This window comes from Schistocerca serialis, chromosome 8, assembly GCF_023864345.2.
Source record: "Schistocerca serialis cubense isolate TAMUIC-IGC-003099 chromosome 8, iqSchSeri2.2, whole genome shotgun sequence".
In the NCBI taxonomy this organism is placed as follows: domain Eukaryota; kingdom Metazoa; phylum Arthropoda; class Insecta; order Orthoptera; family Acrididae; genus Schistocerca; species Schistocerca serialis.
This window is the reverse complement of record NC_064645.1, coordinates 307065615-307086385: the sequence shown is the minus strand read 5'-3', so window position 1 is coordinate 307086385 and position 20771 is coordinate 307065615. Positions and strand designations below refer to the sequence as shown.

General features: G+C 44.5%; 1 protein-coding gene and 1 non-coding gene across 4 annotated transcripts in view; both read left to right on the top strand.

Moving 5' to 3' along the window:
- The window catches only part of LOC126416572 (nidogen), a 346239-nt gene that overhangs the window by 15772 nt on the left and 309696 nt on the right, over positions 1 to 20771 (top strand). The gene's annotated exons all lie outside the window — the stretch shown is intronic.
- Trnat-ugu (transfer RNA threonine (anticodon UGU)) lies at positions 16387 to 16460 on the top strand. Its single transcript has one exon. It is a non-coding gene; the product is annotated as a tRNA-Thr (tRNA).

Here is a 20771-nt window from a genome sequence, read left to right as displayed (position 1 = left end):
AGGATCGTTAATAGCATGGGCAGGGATTATGTTTACCACTAGAAGCGCTGTTCATGAAATTGAATCGGTGAATCGGCAAGGTTTAATTGCTCTCAGGCATCGCGACGAGATCTTGGGACCTGATTTGCGGTTATTGCGAGGTGCTGTGGACCCAGACTTCGTATCGATCGATGATATGGCTCGATCTCATAGAGCACGGGTAACTGATGTTTTCTTGAAAACGGAAGATACTGACCGCGTGGTCTGCTCGCTCTTCCGATTTGAATAAAATAGAGAAAGTCTGGGATCCACTAGGGAGGCTGCATCACATCAGCATCCACCAACCACTCCCCAAGACTTGCGAGCAGCTCTGCGGGAAGAGTGGGCGTTATTGCCTCAACGTGCGGCTGATGATGACGTTCACAGCATGTCCCGTCGTTGTCAGGCATGTAATGCTGCCAGAGGTGGTCACACCCAATACTCAGCACATTAACCAATTGTCGGAATGTGTGTGCAAATCCGTTATGTTGGAAAAAACGAAGAACATTTTTGTCTAGCGTTATGCATGTTGCAGTTGTTTACTTTTGTATTCTTTACATACTTTCTGCTTTACTGTCACCTGTTTAAACTGTGTTGTGGCAAAATAAACGCAACCTTGCAAAATTCCTTATTGTTGTTTTAATTTTGGACACTAATGTAATAGACAGAAATGAGACCATCGAATTCTGTATAAAGAGGAAGAATGCACAGCGGGTTTAACATTCACAAATCGGACTTGAATGCTGTTTGTTTGTGAGAAGATTTTCTTATATTTCGTGTATGAAGGTCGCCCAGCACGTACTAAAATTGAACAGCAGCAAGGTCGTGGCCTATCGACAAGCGGCCTATCGTTCTGTGATACTGCTGCTCGCTTTCGTCAGAATTGCACAACTGTCATGAGAACGCGGAATTCGACGGTTTCAGGAGGGCTGTACTCACCGCCACGCAGGATCTCAACGGCTCCACGTAGCTAGCGCCTGAAAGGACAGACATTGCTTACTCGTCTGTGCAGGACCGTATAGGCGCATCACCATATTGAATAAGGAAATTGGCTTGGTTAGTCCAACCTAACACTGTGGCGACGTCTGGAGCGCCACATACTACAAGGACGGCGACGATTGTTGCTCCTTCCCAAACGCGTCAGTAGAGAGAGGCACACCGACAGCAGTGCGCAGTGCGCCCACGACGACAATGAAAACGCGATCGGCACTAGGATTGTTTATATATATATATATATATATATATATATATATATATATATATATATATATATATATATATATATAGGGTGTAACAAAAAGGTACGGCCAAACTTTCAGGAAACATTCCTCACACACAAAGAAAGAAAATATGTTATGTGGACATGTGTTCGGAAACGCTTACTTTCCATGTTAGAGCTCATCTTATTACTTCTCTTCAAATCACATTAATCATGGAATGGAAACACACAGCAACAGAACGTACCAGCGTGACTTCAAACACTTTGTTACAGGAAATGTTCACAATGTCCTCCGTTAACGAGGATACATGCATGCACCCTCCGTCGCATGGAATCCCTGATGCGCTGATGGAGCCCTGGAGAATGGCGTATTGTATCACAGCCGTCCACAATACGAGCACGAAGAGTCTCTACATTTGGTACCGGGGTTGCGTAGGCAAGAGCTTTCAAATGCCCCCATAAATGAAAGTGAAGAGGGTTGAGGTCAGGAGAGCGTGGAGGTCATGGAATTGGTCCACCTCTACCAATCCATCGGTCACCGAATCTGTTGTTGAGAAGCGTACGAACACTTCGACTGAAATGTGCAGGAGCTCCATCGTGCATGAACCACATGTTTGTGTCGTACTTGTAAAGGCACATATTCTAGCAGCACAGGTAGAGTATCCCGTATGAAATCATGATAACGTGCTCCATTGAGCGTAGGTGGAAGAACATACTGACGAAACTAACATGAGCTCTAACATGGAAATTAAGCGTTTCCGGACACACGTCCACAGAACATCTTTTCTTTATTAGTGTGTGAAGAATGTTTCCTGAAAGCTTGGCCGTACCTTTTTGTAACACCATATATATATATATATATATATATATATATATATATATATATAGAGAGAGAGAGAGAGAGAGAGAGAGAGAGAGAGAATGTCGACGTATAGACCTATAGAAGTATCGGCTGCACATTGTAAATATACTACCGGTTTACAGCTGTATATTTAAGTATTGATTTATTATTAGATATCCTATACATCAACAAGCTAGCAGTCTGGTTACCTCCATTAGAGCAAGAATTGAAAGGAAAACGATGCATGTTCACGCTTGGCGATAACCACTTTGTTAACAATAGTAACTGCACGTAAGTGGCACAATAAAAGGAGTCCGATTGGTCTGTCGTTCGGTTTCGTTACATACGGGATTTGTCTGGAACACTTCATGCCGACTTCCTTGTATGTTTTTGTTTTCTTTTTTTCATTTCTGCAAACGCCAGCGACCTAGCAGCTTAGTGTCAAAATTTCGTGAATTTAAACGTTGCAGTTTCTGTTGGTAGCGCCGAGCGCCGATTGCGTCAGCATACCCCCTCACACGTCTCCATTCACCGCAAAAACCAATCGTGCCAGTTACATCTTTTTCAGCAACCATTTTTGAAGAATGCCGATGTGAATAAATGTGGCACACTAGCTGCGTTAAAAATTGTTGTTTAACACAACTGGTGTGCTATTTCTCCACATAGCAAATCTTGTTATTCGATTCACACACACCCTCCCCCTCTGCTGCCCTCCCCCAGTGCAATGGACTTCTTCTTCGTGCCACCTATACTTACTTCACACTGTCAAAGAGAAAGACTGGACGTGATGGGAGCTCAAAAAGTAGTAAGACTCCTTCACACAGTGAAAGTAAATTTATGTTCTACTACAATATCAAAAGAACAGTTTCATATATTAACAGAAAATTGCGGAAAAAATGTAATATAAAATAAAAATATCTGCACCTGACAGTACCTTCCCGATATCGATATGTAGGGAGAAAGTATCAACGATATACATAGATATTTCTTGGATAGTCACTGATATATCGGTATTTTATCAACAGCCCTAATTGGCACCACATATTCTTTTGAGACGAGTCCCGGTTCTGCGCACATCATCGCGTAATCGCTTCCATGTGTGTAAGTTTCGAGGAAAACGAACGTTGTCAGATGACATTCGTCATCGTCGTACGGGCGGTATAGGATGCCATTGAGTACGGAGCACGATCGCATACATGTGCCTTATTTCCCAAGCAGCAGAATTTCTCAGGGCAAAGATAATCGCAATTGTTTTGAGATAAAGAGCTAAAATCGACCCAAACTCAGTTTTGCCTAGCGACATATTTTTCCGGCCAAAGATACTCAATAGGAAGAATCATTTTGATGAACTAAACTATTTTATGACCTGCCTTAGTGGACTGACAGCCGACGCTATTCTGATTGTATACATTTTCAATACAAATGTAATCTTTTCTCGCCGGCCGAAGTGGCCGTGCGGTTAAAGGCGCTGCAGTCTGAAACCGCAAGACCGCTACGGTCGCAGGTTCGAATCCTGCCTCGGGCATGGATGTTTGTGATGTCCTTAGGTTAGTTAGGTTTAACTAGTTCTAAGTTCTAGGGGACTAATGACCTCAGCAGTTGAGTCCCATAGTGCTCAGAGCCATTTGAACCATTTAATCTTTTCTCTGAGATTCCTGGCTAACCACACACTCCGAAATCGCGACATATTGGGAAATAAACAGCCAAATATTTGTGACAAGCGAGCAACAAAATTACCATTGTTGTTTGTTTCTGTCGCAACAATTTAAGCTGTCCTCTTATACTCCCACCTAACCATACCGTTGGCAGTCGCGACATACGTAGTTATGACAAGCAACGAGAGTAATGCTACTGCTGTTCGTTTCACACACAGCAATTTTGCCCCACGTTTTCTAATCAGATAGAAGTCACAAAGTCGAAGATAAGTCATTACTGAGAGCGCGCTCATGATCAGAAGCAGTCAGAAAAGCTTGTAGTGGTGTTGCAGGGTAGGTTGTGCTGAGATATAATAATTAAGAAAAATTGGATATGCTGCGCCATTTTAGGGTTAACTGGGACTGAACCTAGGCAACCAGGTCACAGTACCCGCAAATTCATGCGGCTCGCCAGAGAAGGTGTCGCCAAACGTGTTCTTCTTTTGGTTTCCTAAAACCGAACTAGAAGGCATGCAAAAATTGGACGTGGGACGATAGTAGAGATGGAACCCGAGCCAAAGGCTGAGCAGTCTCGTGCGCTATCATCTACACTACGAGAACAACTGACAGTAATTGTATCTGACGGACCGCTTGAATTGGCTCGCGTTGCGGCCTGATTGAATAACTCCACAGCCAATTAACTCGGAAACTGCACAACATATTGAATATTTTTCTTAACAATTGTTTCTCAGCGCAGCCTACCCTACATCACCCTTAGAACCTTTTGAGACGTTTGTGACCACCGTTTATGTAAATAACATCAAATATTCGAGAACATACTTCTATTACATGAATAACAAGACCCACAATGTGTTACAAACGCTAATATTAAAAAATATTATAGCATATAATACGTTGCGAACCGTCTTCACTCCACTTCGTAATCAACATTCTTAAACACTACGTTACGCGACAGACTTGCAACTTGTGTCTCGAGTATCGTTAATCTTAGAGTCTATTGGGCATTTACCACTGATGCATCATTTAATAATGTGAATTTAAGAATAAGAAATCGAACCGAGCGAGACGTTTGTGTAATAAATGTTCAGCGCACCGTTGCCTTGAAACGGTATGCTGCAAGCTGTGATACCAAAGCTGCAAAACCAATATGGCGTCCATCGCTTGGATGCATTTAGTGACACGTCATTTCGATGTCACTTCCTAGTAAGCTGTAGAAGCCCTTGCTGCAAAAACTCATTGACTGAGAAGCTGCTCATTGGCTAATAGCACAGCGAGTTTCAGTGATGGGAGAGAATTGTATGCTCAGGATATAAGAACTCCTGGTTAGCATAGCCGGCGATTTGGATATCAGTCGTTTCATTTCTGGCATATTAAGGCAGGTGGCTGTGCCCTACATTCGAGCTCAACGTGACATTTCCTTTCAACAAGATACTGCAAGACCGCATGTTGGCTGTACTGTCCTGACCTACCTCAGTGTAGAGGGTATCGACTGTTGCTCTGGGGTCGGCCAGAGTGGCTGAGCGGTCCTAGGCCCTACAGTCTGGAACCGCGCGACCGCTATGGTCGCAGGTTCGAATCCTGCCTCGGGCATGGATGAGTGTGATGTCCTTAGGTTAGTTAGGTTTAAGTAGCTCTAAGTTCTAGAGGACTGATGACCTCAGAAGTTAAGTCCCATAGTGCTCAGAGCCATTTGAACCATTTGTTGCTCTGGACAACATGTCCTCCTCATCTAGAAAACATCTGATCACGGCTCGTCGCGACACTGGTACGTCACTACATCTGGTGAACTCTAAGCTCAGAACTCTAAGCCGGCCGAAGTGGCCTCGCGGTTCTGGAGCTGCAGTCTGGAACCGCGAGACCGCTACGGTCGAAGGTTCGAATCCTGCCTCGGGCATGGATGTGTGTGATGTCCTTAGGTTAGTTAGGTTTAACTAGTTCTAAGTTCTAGGGGACTAATGACCTCAGCAGTTGAGTCCCATAGTGCTCAGAGCCATTTGAACCATTTTGAACCAGAACTCTAAGCTCAGTTAGAATCAATGCCGAGCAACGTTACAATCCAGTATTGTTGCCAGAAGTGGCATGTCTGTGTGCTAAATTTCTCACTCCGTACACTCCCAGACCGTCTACAAATGTAATTACGTATTTCCTACTTCCCTACTACACTGTGTATGCACAACAAATAAAATTTTCCTATCCTCGCTGGCGCTACAATCTCAATCACCAGAAATGTACTCGTCTAGAGCTAGTCACTTTCTCTGTGACATAGGCCGAGTGGCATTACGACGTAATAAAATCATTCAGACGTAAAGCATTGATGTGGCTCTGCCATTATGGCTATTCTAGATATGGTATATGCAGGGTGTATCAAAAAGAATCATCCGATTTGGCACGTCTATATTTCTAAAACTAATAAATATATACAAGGAATTTTGTGTTTTGATGAACGGCAAACTCAAAAAGTTTTTTTTCATACCTTTTTGTAGGTGTTCAATATGCCCCCTTGAGATGCACGGCATGTGTCAATGCGGTATTCAAATTCTTTCCACACTGCAGTGAGCATGTCTTGAGTTACAGCTTCCACAGCTGCTCGTATGCGATGTCTTAGTTCATTCATTGTTTTTGGTAACGGAGGCATATAAACGGAGTCGTTTATAAACCCCCACAAGAAATAATCACATACAGTCAAGTCCTGTAACCTTGGAGGACCGTAATGTGAGGCTGAATCATTTGGTCCAGTGCGACTGATCCATCGTTCAGTAATCCTTTGATTTGAAATTGCCGCACTTCCAGATGCCAGTGTAGCGGTGCCCCATCCTATTGGTAAATGAAGTCGTTCGAATGAGTCTTCAACTGTAGGGAAAGAAAGTTCTCGAGCTTATCGAGATACGAGCTTCCTGCAACAGTGTTCTCGGCGAAGAAAAATGGACCACACACCTCTTCCCGTGAAAATGAACAAAACCATTAAATTTTTTTGAGTGTCTCTCATGTTGTACAACTTCGGTACCCCATATTCTCGCATTATGATGGTTCACCTTTCCATTTAAATTGAATGTTGCCTCGTCACTCAACAACAAGTGTGAAGGAAAAGTGTCATCTTCCATCTTGCCAAGAACGAAGTTACAGAACTCCACACGCTGTTGTTTGTCACGTCCACGACGAGCTTGCAGTAGCTGAAATTTTGTATGGTTCCATGTGTAAACGTCGACGCAACACACGCCAGACGGATATCGGAGGCGTGTTGAGCAGTCGAGCTGCACGGCGAACGGATTTCTGCGGCCTCCTTGTGAAACTATGGCGGACGCGTTCGACGTCTGTGTCAGACACTCGGGAACGGCCTGGCGGTTTGCCCTTACACAAACAACCCGTTTCTCAGAATTGTTCATGCCATCGTCTAACGCTCTGTGCTATAAGAGGATCCACATCATATCTAGTATGCAAGTCACGCAAAATGTAGGACACGAAACGCTTTCTGTTGTCCCGACACCATTTTTCCTATAACTGAAGTGGGCGCACACTGGTACTACCTAGCGGGAACCATATAAAACTCGAGAGTTTGCTCTTTCCAACAGTACGTTGTTCAAGGACACATCTCAAATAACATAATAGTTGTGTTTTTTTAAGTCGGATGATTCTTTTTGATACACCTTGTACAGTATATTACAGCAGAGAGTATTTGACTTTGAAGTCTCACGTCTTATTTTTTTTCTTTTCTTTATTGTTATTTCACTCCTCTCGCGCCATATGTGTAGGGGAGGCCCGACAGCGGTACAATATTCCATCCTCCAGGCAAGACCATTTTTAAAAATAACAAAAATGCGAAAAATAAGACATTAGGACGATTTTCTTTGTTAAGTTAAAAATCAGATATGGATAACTAAAAAGCGAAAATATATAGATTTGAAACACACATCGCTGGAATGTGAAATTCGACTAAGAAAAAGCACAGAAGCGCTACAGTTTCACTTACAATCTGAAGGACTTGAACAGGGAGAGAATTATTTCGAGAGGAGAGAGTATAGGATTGAAGAGTGTGGGTAGAAAAGATAGCGTTCTGTTAGGCAGGAGAACTGTGAAGATGAAAGTAGGTGTTGGAGTGGATAATGGGAAGACAGAGGATGGGAAAGACATGGGGTGAGGAGGAGTTTGGTGTGTGGATAGGCTAGTGGAAACAAGAGGAATGGGATGGGGATGGACAGAGAGGGAAAGGGAAAGAGGAGCACTGATGTGGAGTCAGGTAGATGAGGAAGCGTTAAAGTTGACAGGAGGGATAAATATCGGGTCAGACCTGATTGCCTGGGAGAGCGAGTTGGTTGAAGTTGGGTTGGAATAGGCTGTAAAGGGTACACAGGTGTAGGGACAGTGGCACGAGTTTGCAGAAGCACAGCAGCATACCACAATTGGTCATGAGAAGGGTGACAATGGGGTTATAGGAATCTAGTTTGGACAGTATGGGAAATACAGAGGTGTTCGATGTGGGTGAGGAGGGGTGGGAAGTTCGTGAAATGGTATAGGATCCATGTGGGGGCATGCAAACAGATGCGCAAATAGAAACGGAGTGTGTCGTGTTTGAGGATTTAGAGGGACTTATAGAACTTTGGTTGGGCTGCATCATTTGCATGGCAGAGTTTGGGTCGGATCAGTGATTTGTAGGTGTTGAGAATAGTGGAGGGATGTAATCCCCAAGATCGGCCTTTTACTAGTTTTAGCCTGTTGGTGGCTTTCTGTTCTATGGTTAGTAAGTGAGGGTTCCACGTTAGTTGCTGCTGGAGGGTTGTTCAAGATATTTTACTGTATTTGTTAATTTCATGTCACGTCACCTTATGCAACTGTCCTTTCTCCCGTGCTCCATTCCGCAACACACATACACCCACACACCCACACCCACACACACACACACACACACACACACACACACACACAACACACACACACACTGGGAACAGTGCAATCAGTCGGCGGACCCCCTGCACCGAGCAAAGACGCTGGAGCTAAATCTGGCGGTGCAGTCTTCGTGTTTGGAGTGTCGCGCTGCCGGGGTTTGGGTTTCTAGCAAGCCGGCGGTGCCCCCTGCCAGCGGCTGCAGTGTTAACTAGGGGCTCATTCCAGCGGGCGGTGTCGCAACCTTCGCTGAGGGAAACGTACGGCCCCCCAGCGCCCTGGCCACTCGCCAGCGATGCCACTTTATCATGCGTGCCTGAGCGACCGGCCGCTGCCCTGTCTTCCCGCACTCGCTCGCATTCCACCGCCCACTACTCCGAATCCCACTCCTGTCTCGAGAATCCTCTAATAGCGTTCTTGTACTTGCCTGGAGTGAGTGCGAGTTCGACGGAAGAGGCGTTCAGCGGATATAGTGCTGTACCGCCGACCGAGCTATCCAGGCACGACCTAAGACCACCCTCCCAGCTTCAATACTGCCGCTACCTCGCCCCCACTTTTCAAATTCCACAGAAGCCCTTCTTCTCACCCTGCTAAACCAGTTCGCCTCCAAGAAAGGATTTTACGGAGAAATGGCTTGGCAACAGGCTAGGGCATTCCAGAGTGAATCTTTCACACTGTATGCAACACATACGCGAAATTAATAAAGAATAGACTAAAGGTACTTTCAAAAACGTTTCTTACAGAAAGAAAAACAGAATGGGTTTCGGATAATACGATCTTTCTTAGGGTTTCTTCAGCCTGCCTCATTGGGTTCAAATGGCTCTGAGCACTATGCGACTTAACTTCTGAGGTCATCAGTCCCCTAGAACTTAGAATTACTGAAACCTAACTAACCTAAAGACATCACACATCCACGCCCGAGGCAGGATTCGAACCTGCGACCGTAGCGGTCGCGCGGTTGCAGACTGTAGCGCCTAGAACCTGCCTCATTATTGCAAAACACAGAGTGTACAATCACTCCACATACATAGCCCCTATCGACTATGAAAAAGTTTTTGAAAAAGGGGTTGGGTTGTTTGGGGAAGGAGACCAGACAGCGAGGTCATCGGTCTCATCGGATTAGGGAAGGACGGGAAAGGAAGTCGGCCGTGCCCTTTCAAAGGAACCATCCCGGCATTTGCCTGGATCGATTTAGGGAAATCACGGAAAACCTAAATCAGGATGGCCGGACGTGGGATTGAACCGTCGTCCTCCAGAATACGAGTCGTGTGCTAGCCACTGCGCCACCTCGCTCGGTTTTTGAAAAAGTTAACAGAGTTAAATTACGGCAAATTTTAGAAATGGATGATATTCGGTCGAATGTGGTAAATGTAATTTGAAATATGTTCATACAAACTAAACTGAAGTACAAAAAGCAAGTGCGTTTGTGAGAACCATCTCTCAAGAGCTGAGAGAAGGGTGTCCTTTATCACCCACATTATTTAATATAAGGGTGGTTAGAACAGTCTGGAAAGATTGTAAGAGTGTTGGAGGTTGGATTTTGCTGAGAAACAATTGTTAAGAAAACAATGCGAAATGTTGCGCCGTTTCCGAGTTAATTAGCACTGAAGGTAGCCTATCAGGCTGTTGGCGTGCGCAGTTTCAAGCGGTCCACCACATACAATTATCCTTTGGCTAGGGTTCCTTCCTTACTACCGTCCTTCGTCCCATTTTTGTATCGCTCTCTCGTTCGGTTTTGGGAAACGAAACGAAGACGTTTGACGACACCGTCTCTACCTAGCCGCTTGTATTTTCTCGCGCAACTGCCTGATTGCTTAACTTCAAAGCTAATTATCACGGAAAAGACACAACGTACCGATTTTTTCCGCCGGCCGGTGTGGCCGAGCGTTTCTAGGCGCGTCATTCTGGAACCGCGCGACCGCTACGGTCGCAGGTTCGAATCCTGCCTCGGGCATGGACGTGTGTTATATCCTTAGGTTAGTTAGGTTTAAGTAGTTCTAAGTTCTAGGGGACTGATGACTTCAGCTGTTAAGTCCCATAGTGCTCAGAGCCATTTTTGATTTTTTTCCTTAACGAGTATCTCTTAGTATAACCTGCACTACAGCACCATTTCAAGCTTTTCAGACTGTTTCTGACCACCCTGAGTATACATAGGCCACGTCTTGGCGGAATAAAGTGGAACACCATTTACTCGTAAGACGAATTACATAGAGAAATTTGGTCCTTGCAGAAGGTGGCAAACTTCTATAACATGTCAATATCTAAAGATAAAACTAAGAGAATGGCATTTCTTGGTAAGGAGCATTTAAGAGCAAAAATAATAATCAAGACTACAAACTCCAAAAATTTCAACAGTTGGTAGGTATTATCAGTCGTACTCTCCTCAAGAAAATTAGGGAAGAGACAGTACTAAAATTTTATAGAGTGGTAGCAGTAACTAGTTCTAATGGATGGGCTAGACACTTGGCCTCTAATTGCCACTCAACAGAGGGCGACTGAAGCATCAGAGATGTGACTCCTAAGAACTCTAGCTCATTACAAACTGATAGGTCGGATAAAGAATAATGAAATTAGAAATGAACTGGGCGACGAAAGGATACTTCAGAAAACAGATACGTACATAAAAAATGGGATTAACTCGTTCGAAGGATATGAGATGAACGAATACCTATATTAATATACAAATAGACACCTCAATGGAAAATAAATGTTGTGTGTTCTAAGAAGAGACGGAAAAATCAGTTGCAGTCTACTTGAATTTGAAACTGGCAATGACTCCTAAACCACAACATTATGTGATTATGACGACTATCATCTTTCGCTCTGCTGCAGAGTGTGTGCCGTTATGAAACTTTCTGGCCAGAGAGGGACTGGCAGAACAGCAGCTGGAAGGGCGTATAGTAACTACCACCCCGAGACCTCTGCCGGTAAGCGCACTGCCAGCGAAACACGAGGTGGCGGTTTCGAGTCCCGGTCCGGCACACAGTGTCTGTCAGTAAGTTTCAGATCACCGCACCCTTCGCTACAGATGCTTCAAATGGCTCTGAACACTATGGGACTTAACTGCTGTGGTCATCAGTCCCCTAGAACTTAGAACTACTTAAACCTAACTAACCTAAGGACATCACACACATGCATGCCCGAGGCAGGATTCGAACCTGCGACCGTAGCGGTCGCGCGGTTCCAGACTGTAGCGCCTAGAACCCCTCGGCCACTCTGGCCGGCTTCGCTGCATAGTGGAGCATCTGTTCTGGAACAAATATTAGCAGCGCGCAATTACTTTTACTGCTTTTCAATCAAAAGAAATCGGACGAATTCACGCAAATATGAGCAGAAAAGAAAATATGAGTTTATAAAATATCTGAAGCTGCACTCTAAGATAAAAAAGGCACGGAAATCTGTGCTGTACATGCATAGACAAACAAATTTCAGAGAAAACTGGATGATTTATTCAAGAGAAAAAGCTTGAAAAACTGAGCAAGATAATAACGCGTCGATTCGCCTGTGGCCCTAATGCAACCAGTCATTCGGCTTGGTATTTATTGATAGAGGTGTTGGATATCTTTCTGAGGTATATCGTGCCAAATGCCGTCCAATTGGAGCGTCAGCTCGTCAGAATCCCGAAATGGTTGGAGGGCAGCGCTCATAATGCTCCAAACATTCTCAGTTGGGTAGACATCCGGAGACCTTGCTGGCCAAGGTAGGGTTTGGCAAGCGCGATGACAAGCAGAGGAAACTCGCGGTGTTCGGGCGGGCGTTATTTTGCTGAAATGTGAGCCTAGGATGGCTTGTCATGAAGGGCAACCAAACGCGACGTAGAATATCGTTGACTTACCGCTTTGCTATAAGGGTTCTGCGTATGACAGCCAAAGACGCCCTGCTATGAAAATAAATGGTACCCTGGAACATCGCTCCTGGTTGTCGTTTTTTTTTTTTTTTTTTTTTTTTTTAAGGATGCCATACCCTCGCGGGTAGTGGCGGCTGTTGAGGACCCAAGTCCTTCTCATCCTGGGGTTGATTTATGCTGTTGGGGCACCACTTATTTATTTTATGGGGCAATCCTGTCTACTTGGTTGTTAATGCTATGTGCCGGCCGGGGTGGCCGTGCGGTTCGAGGCGTTACAGTCTGGAAGCGAGCGACCGTTACGGTCGCAGGTTCGAATCCTGCCTCGGGCATGTGTGTGATGTCCTTAGGTTAGTTAGGTTTAATTAGTTCTAAGTTCTAGGCGACTGATGACCTCAGAAGTTAAGTCGCATAGCGCTCAGAGCCATTTTGTTAATGTTGTGCTGGCTCATGCCATTTTATAGTCAGATTTTGCTAAATCTAAGTGGTGGAATTCCTCATCCCGGTAATCACCTTGCAACTGGGGGAAACCACCAAAATACCGGTCGGAATGGCGCTGGATCTGATCTCTGGTCTCTGTGAGTTTCTAATTTAGGTTTCTAGTCTAGTTGATATTCTAGTGATGGCTGGATTATGTCTGGTCTCTGTGAGTTTCTAATTTAGGTTTCTAGTCTAATCGATATTCTACTGATATATGGATTATATCTTCTAGATTGAGGATTGTGCCTACGCTATACGCGATATTGACTGAATATGTTTCTGACTTATAGTTTGTTTGGGATAACTCTATTCCTAGACTCTAGGGTGTGAGGAGGATGGTCAGGGAGAAGAAGCGTTCGATCGTTGCACTTCGTTTCACTGTTGAGATTGGAGAGGACAGGGGAAGTAGTGGGGTGTACTTCACTGGATTCTTCTTTCTCTGATTTTTTCGATAAGCTCCTTATTGTTGGGGAACATTTTTTGGATTGCATGTGCGATGAAATCTGGGGGGGTCAGGGTATCTGAAATGAGTGATTTTTAACTCATTGACTGGAGCAGCATTGTCTTCAGTGACGAGTCTCGCTTCGAAGTGAGCCCCGATGAGCAGCGAAGAGAAGCGAAAAGCCTTTGACACAAAACAATCAATCTTTCATCTAGCTGCATAGAGGAACTGCATGTCCAGGAATAAACCTGCACTTGTTTCACGTTTCAGTATTATGAGGTGCCTCGCGTGAAAAGCGTAATCCGAGGAAGGCTACGCAGACTTTAATGTTGTTGGTAGAGGAGTCCCGTGCGGAACTGGAATCAGCCGGCGTCGGCCAAGGCGTCGGCGTCGGCGTCTCTTGTTTCGGCGCCGAGTGCTGCTCCTATTCTGGTCGGCCAGACGCCACGCCCCGCTCCGCCCCACCCACAGACAGAAATACCGGCACTCCAACATCTCGCACACAGCTATAGCAACGCGACAGTTGGCGAGGAAAACGCATTCGCCACCCACATGCATCATGGCCAGAGAAATGGCACACAGTGTCCGTCGTATTTCCGATCCCCATAATAACGTGTTGCTGTAGAGTGTGGACGAATTGGCTGATGCAACAGTGTCTAGAAGTTGAGATTAATTTTTAAAAAAGCAGGTTTATTCTCTGAATGCAATGTCTGAAATAACAGCTCAATAAAAAGGCATTTGGCGTACAGCAGTGTCCAAATTATGTAAATCTTCTGAATATAAAGGTTGTTGTTGTTGTGGTCTTCAGTCCAGAGATGGTTTGATGCAGCTCTCCATGCTACTCTATCCTGTGCAAGCTTCTTCATCCCCCAGTACCTACTGCAACCTGCATCCTTCTGAATCTGTTTAGTGTATTCATCTCTTGGTCTCCCTTACGATTTTTACCCTCCACGCTGCCCTCCAATACTAAATTGGTGACCCCTTGATGCCTCAGAACATGTCCTACCAACCGATCCCTTCTTCTAGTCAAGTTGTGCCACAAACTCCTCTCCAATTCTATTCAATACTTCCTCATTAGTTATGTGATCTACCCATCTAATCTTCAGCATTCTCCTGTAGCACCACATTTCGAAAGCTTCTATTTATACGAAGACAGCAACTTGTTCTCGAAAGAACAGTTACTGTTGATGACTGTGCAGCTTTTCCCTGAAATAAATGATTACTAACTGAAAACCTCAGCTGCCGACAGGTGTTGTTGATATACAGGGTGTTTCAAAAATGACCGGTATATTTGAAACGGCAATAAAAACTAAACGAGCAGCGATAGAAATACACCGTTTGTTGCAATATGCTTGGGACAACAGTACATTTTCAGGCGGACAAACTTTCGAAATTACAGTAGTTACAATTTTCAACAACAGATGGCGCTGCAAGTGATGTGAAAGATATAGAAGACAACGCAGTCTGTGGGTGCGCCATTCTGTACGTCGTCTTTCTGCTGTAAGCGTGTGCTGTTCACAACGTGCAAGTGTGATGTAGACAACATGGTTTATTCCTTAGAACAGAGGATCTTTCTGGTGTTGGAATTCCACCGCCTAGAACACAGTGTTGTTGCAACAAGACGAAGTTTTCAACGGAGGTTTAATGTAACCAAAGGACCGAAAAGCGATACAATAAAGGATCTGTTTGAAAAATTTCAACGGACTGGGAACGTGACGGATGAACGTGCTGGAAAGGTAGGGCGACCGCTACGGCAACCACAGAGGGCAACGTACAGCTAGTGCAGCGGGTGATCCAACAGCGGCCTCGGGTTTCCGTTCGCCGTGTTGCAGCTGCGGTCCAAATGACGCCAACGTCCACGTATCGTCTCATGCGCCAGAGTTTACACCTCTATCCATACAAAATTCAAACGCGGCAACCCCTCAGCGCCGCTACCATTGCTGCACAAGAGACATTCGCTAACGATATAATGCACAGGATTGATGACGGCGATATGCATGTGGGCAGCATTTGGTTTACTGACGAAGCTTATTTTTACCTGGACGGCTTCGTCAATAAACATAACTGGCGCATATGGGGAACCGAAAAGCCCCACGTTGCAGTCCCATCGTCCCTGCATCCTCAAAAAGTACTGGTCTGGGCCGCCATTTCTTCCAAAGGAATCATTGGCCCATTTTTCAGATCCGAAACGATTACTGCATCACGCTATCTGGACATTCTTCGTGAATTTGTGGCGGTACAAACTGCCTTAGACGACACTGCGAACACCTCGTGGTTTATGCAAGATGGTGCGCGGACACATCGCACGGCCGACGTCTTTAATTTCCTGAATGAATATTTCGATGATCGTGTGATTCCTTTGGGCTATCCGAAACATACAGGAGGCGGCGTGGATTGGCCTCCCTATTCGCCAGACATGAATCCCTGTGACTTCTTTCTGTGAGGACACTTGAAAGACCAGGTGTACCGCCAGAATCCAGAAACAACTGAAGCAGTACATCTCATCTGCATGTGAAGCCATTCCGCCAGACACGTTGTCAAAGGTTTCGGGTAATTTCATTCAGAGACTACGCCATATTGCTACGCATGGTGGATATGTGGAAAATATCGTACTATAGAGTTTCCCAGACCGCAGTGCCATCTGTTGTTGAAAATTGTAACTACTGTAATTTCGAAAGTTTGTCTGCCTGAAAATGTACTGTTGTCCCAAGCATATTGCAACAAACGGTGTATTTCTATCACTGCTCGTTTAGTTTTTATTGGCGTTTCAAATATACCGATCATTTTTGAAACACCCTGTACCTCGATGTGGACAGCTGAAAATGTGTATCCGACCGGGATTCGAACCCGGGATCTCATGCTTACATGGCAGACGCTCTATCCATCTGAGCCACCGAGGACACAGATGAAGAGCGCGACTGCAGGGACTTATCCCTTGCACGCTTCCCGTGAGACTCACATTCCCAACTGTCCACAATTCTACGTATGTATTATACCTGTCCATCTGTGTCCTCGGTGGCTCAAATGGATAGAGCGTCTGCCATGTAAGCAGGAGATCCCGGGTTCGAATCCCGGTCGGGGCACACATTGTCAGCTGTCCACATCGAGGTATATCAACAACACCTGTCGGCAACTGAGGTTTTCAGTTAGTAATCAGTTATTCTATTCTCTTCTTGTCCAAACTATTTATCGTCCATGTTTCACTTCCATACATGGCTACACTCCATACAAATACTTTCAGAAACGACTTCCTGATACTTAAATCTAAACTCGATGTTAACAAATTTCTCTTCTTCAGAAACGCTTTTCTTGCCATTGCCAGTCTACATTTTATATCCTCTCTACTTCGACCATCATCAGTTATGTTGCTCCCCAAATAGCAAAATTCATTTACTACTTTAAGCTTCTCATTTCCTAATCTAATTCCCCCAGCATCATACGATTTCATTCGACTACATTCCATTATACTCGTTTTGCTGTTGTTGATGTTCATCTTATATCCTCCTTTCAAGACACTCTCCATTCCGTTCAGCTGCTCTCCCAAGTCCTTTGCTGTCTCTGACAGAATTACAATGTCATCGGCGAACCTCAAAGTTTTTATTTCTTCTCCATGGATTTTAATTTCTACTCCGAATTTTTCCTTTGTTTCCTTTACTTCTTGCTGAATATACAGATTGAATAACATCGGGGATAGACTACAACCCTGTCTCACTCCCTTCCCAACCACGGCCATCGTTTCATGCCCTTCGACTCTTATAACTGCCATCTGGTTTCTGTACAAATTGTAAATAGCCTTTCGCTCCCTGTATTTTACCCCTGCCACCTTCAGAATTTGAAAGACAGTATTCCAGTCAACATTGCCAAAAGCTTTCTCTAAGTCTACAAATGGTAGGAACGTAGGTTTGCCTCTCCTAAATCTATTTTCTTAAATAAGTAGTAGGGTCAGTAATGCCTCACTTGTTCCAACATTTCTACGGAATCCAAACTGATCTTCCCCGAGGTCGGCTTCTACCAGTTTTTCCATTCGTCTGTAAAGAATTCGTGTTAGTATTTTGCAGCCGTGGCATATTAAACTGATAGTTCGGTAATTTTCACATCTGTCAACACCTGCTTTCTTTGGGATTGGAATTATTGTAAGAAGAATCTAATGGCACACATTTAAAAAATGAAGAATGTGACAAAACAGTTAACAGATGAAATGTTTACATCCAGCTACACCCCCCCCCCCCCCCCACACACACACACACGAGTGACAGAAAAGTTTCATGCCTCCCTCTGTGAGTTGTTTTTGTGCGTGTCAAAACAGCAGATACACTTACGTCTCTTGTAACACGTAGCAAACAAGAGAAGCGAGACAAGTAAATGTGTACTAAACAGTAAATGTTAGTTAGGCTAGTTTAGATCTTGAAGAGGGCGATTTCAGTTGCGTTGGTAGATACTGACATGATTTCCTTGAGGCTGTCCTGGGTGGTGCTGTCAGGTCAAAAAGGATGTAATAAATGACAAAAAGGTTATCATAAATAACTGGAGCGATTTCACAAATTTTTGTAACTATATTACTTAACATATTGTCACATGGCGTTGCACACACACACACACACACACACACGCACACACACACACGCACACACACACACACACACACACAACACACACACACACACACAAATTGAAAACACAAAAACTTATTTTTGACCTATTACAAGTACTTCTGTATGCTAATTCTGAAGATATAGAGTCGATAATCAAATTCTCCCTGCGTCAGGGGCACAGCACGTCCCTGTCAATCTGTTCAAAAGCACTGTTGATTCGAGCTCACAGTTCTGGTGGACTGAAGCAGGCTTTTAAACTGGATTAATGGGAAAGTAAGCTATGAGTTACATTGTGAGAATAAAATTTCGCCTTGTACATGGATGGTTTGCCGGGCCTGTACTATTCTGCTTTCTTATAATGTTCCAGTCCACTAACAATACCGGAAGACAGACACAGACTGCGTGAGACCTGCGCGAAAGACGGTACGGAGGCGTATCAAAAGATTTTCTTGGAAATGCTCTTTTCTTGAGCAAAGAATTGGACGCTGTCAGCCAGATACATACTGTGAGTACTGTGGCCAGAACGTGAAATAGGCAATCATTACACATGTGAGAACGACAAGGGGCAAATACTTCCATCGTCGTAACCAGACCTGACACAGCGAGCAGCCACTGTTGCTACAATGGACGTAGGAGAGACAGCAACAGTCAACAGGGCAATTAACACAGAGCGCCTCGAAGGGACAGGTTACGTTAGAAATTTTCCTTGTCAACATACTGTGAAATAACAATTGCCCGTTTCCCGAGCGAAATTTTCGATGCGATGGAAAGTAAGCGATTCGCATTAAAAACGCTGAATCCCCATACTATTTGTAGAACTTTTACCCTTAAAATTTGCTACAAAACACTTCATTTGCGTAGCGTTACGCGTTAGCGCATATTTATTGCTTTGCGTATTATGATCTTGGGATTTCGGATCATTTTTCAGTCTCATTGAGAAACTGTTCTTGTGTTACAGTATATGGGCTAGAGCCAATAAGACAGATAATCAGTATCTTAGCCAGAATTTACCAGGTGTACAGGTGTGGGTGTCGGCCAAGTAGCCAAATGACCTTTGGAAGCTTGCCGGCCATTCTACCTGATTGTGCGGGGAGAAAAGAGAGGTAAACAATTACGTGGCCTTCATTAGGATCACAGGCACGACCATGATCTTGAAACGTATTTCTGATAGAGTTAAAAGCGAAGAGACAGGATATGCGTACTAATGACTGTCTTGTCATTTTGTTTATGCTTCTAATTCACTTTAACATTTTTAGGTTTACGTACTTCAATCGCGGAACCCTTATAAGAGTTCTTTGTTGTTCGTCTGTGTATCTGTCAGACTGTTAATAACTCCTTTCTCTCAGGAACGGGCAGAATTAGCAACTTGAAATTTATGCCACATACTAAAGCCTAAGGTCCCTCGGCACTGTAATATGTGTAAGCTTCTAAGTTAATTCAGTCAGAAGATCCGTAAGTTAATTCAGTCAGAAGATCCGACCATTTATGTCACAAATTTTGATCCTCGCAAACCGACTCATCAAAACCTATAAGATACTTCCCGTGACCTGGAATCATGAAATTTGGCAAGAAGCAAGGTTTCACAGTAGAAGTAAAGCAAAAGAATCCGAAAATTGTTAATTTTCATTTATACCACACAAAAAATATACCTTTTTTTCATTTGTTATCCGACTGCAACTTGAAATATTCTCGAAAGTTTTGGAATTCCCGGGACCGATATCTTGACAGTATCAGTATCGATAGCAGGCAAAAATCGTCAAGATTCTCGATTCCTGGAATCGATAACTGCCTTTATACACACACACACACAAAAAAAAAATGGAAATGAGCGTTTGGCGTCATTGGCCGGGAGGCCCCTTGCGGGGCAGGTGCGGCCGCCTTGCTAAAGGTCTTATTACATTCGACGCCACATTGGGCGACCTGCGCGCCGGATGGGGATGAAATGATGATGAAGACAAAACACCACCCAGTCCCTGAGTGGAGAAAATCTCCGACCGAACTGGAAATCAAACCCGGGCCCGTAGGACGACAATCCGTCAAGCTGACCACATTTTTTTATCGTTGGGTTTGGTCGTTGCGGACGTCACATGACTTTCGTTAATTCGTGAAAGTTCGTTTGTTGATCCTTCCACTTAGTTTTTTATAACAGAGGCCAACCACCTCTCTGACCGAACACGCTGAGCTACCGCGCCGGCACCACCCAGCTATCGGGGCGGACTCTTTATACACAGATAAGTTTATAGGGAACCTTCAAAGCGTGAGTCCTACTTGCACCTAGCCAGTTATTATTTCTATATGACCGACCACGTCGTTCTATTTGCATCATTTTCTGGATGTAAAATGACGAATTGTAGTACGAATTAGGATTCCACAATTGTGTCGATGCGCAGTTGATGTTCACTGATGCCGCCGGCTTAAGAGCATATTGGTTTAATTTCTTAAGAGCATATTGGTTCAATTTTGAAACGCACTATAGCAGCGATTCTGCGTGGCGTGGTTTCGACAAGTCATTGGTATGTTTCCGGAGGTATGTGACACCCGAGGTCTACGCGCAGGTCACGCAATTCCCGTAAATTACGGGCAGGTGGTTAGTGAGCGCTGAGATGGCACCCGATAGATTCCTAGATGTGTTCCACCGGATTCAGAATACGCGTTTTTGGTGGCCAAGAAATCAACGTGAGTTCACTGTCATGCTCCTCAAACAACTGCAGCACGATTCCGGCTTTGTGACGCGGGCAGTTATTCTGCTGGAGGATACCATCGCCGTCGGGGAAGCCATCAAGCATGCATCTCGTAGTATAA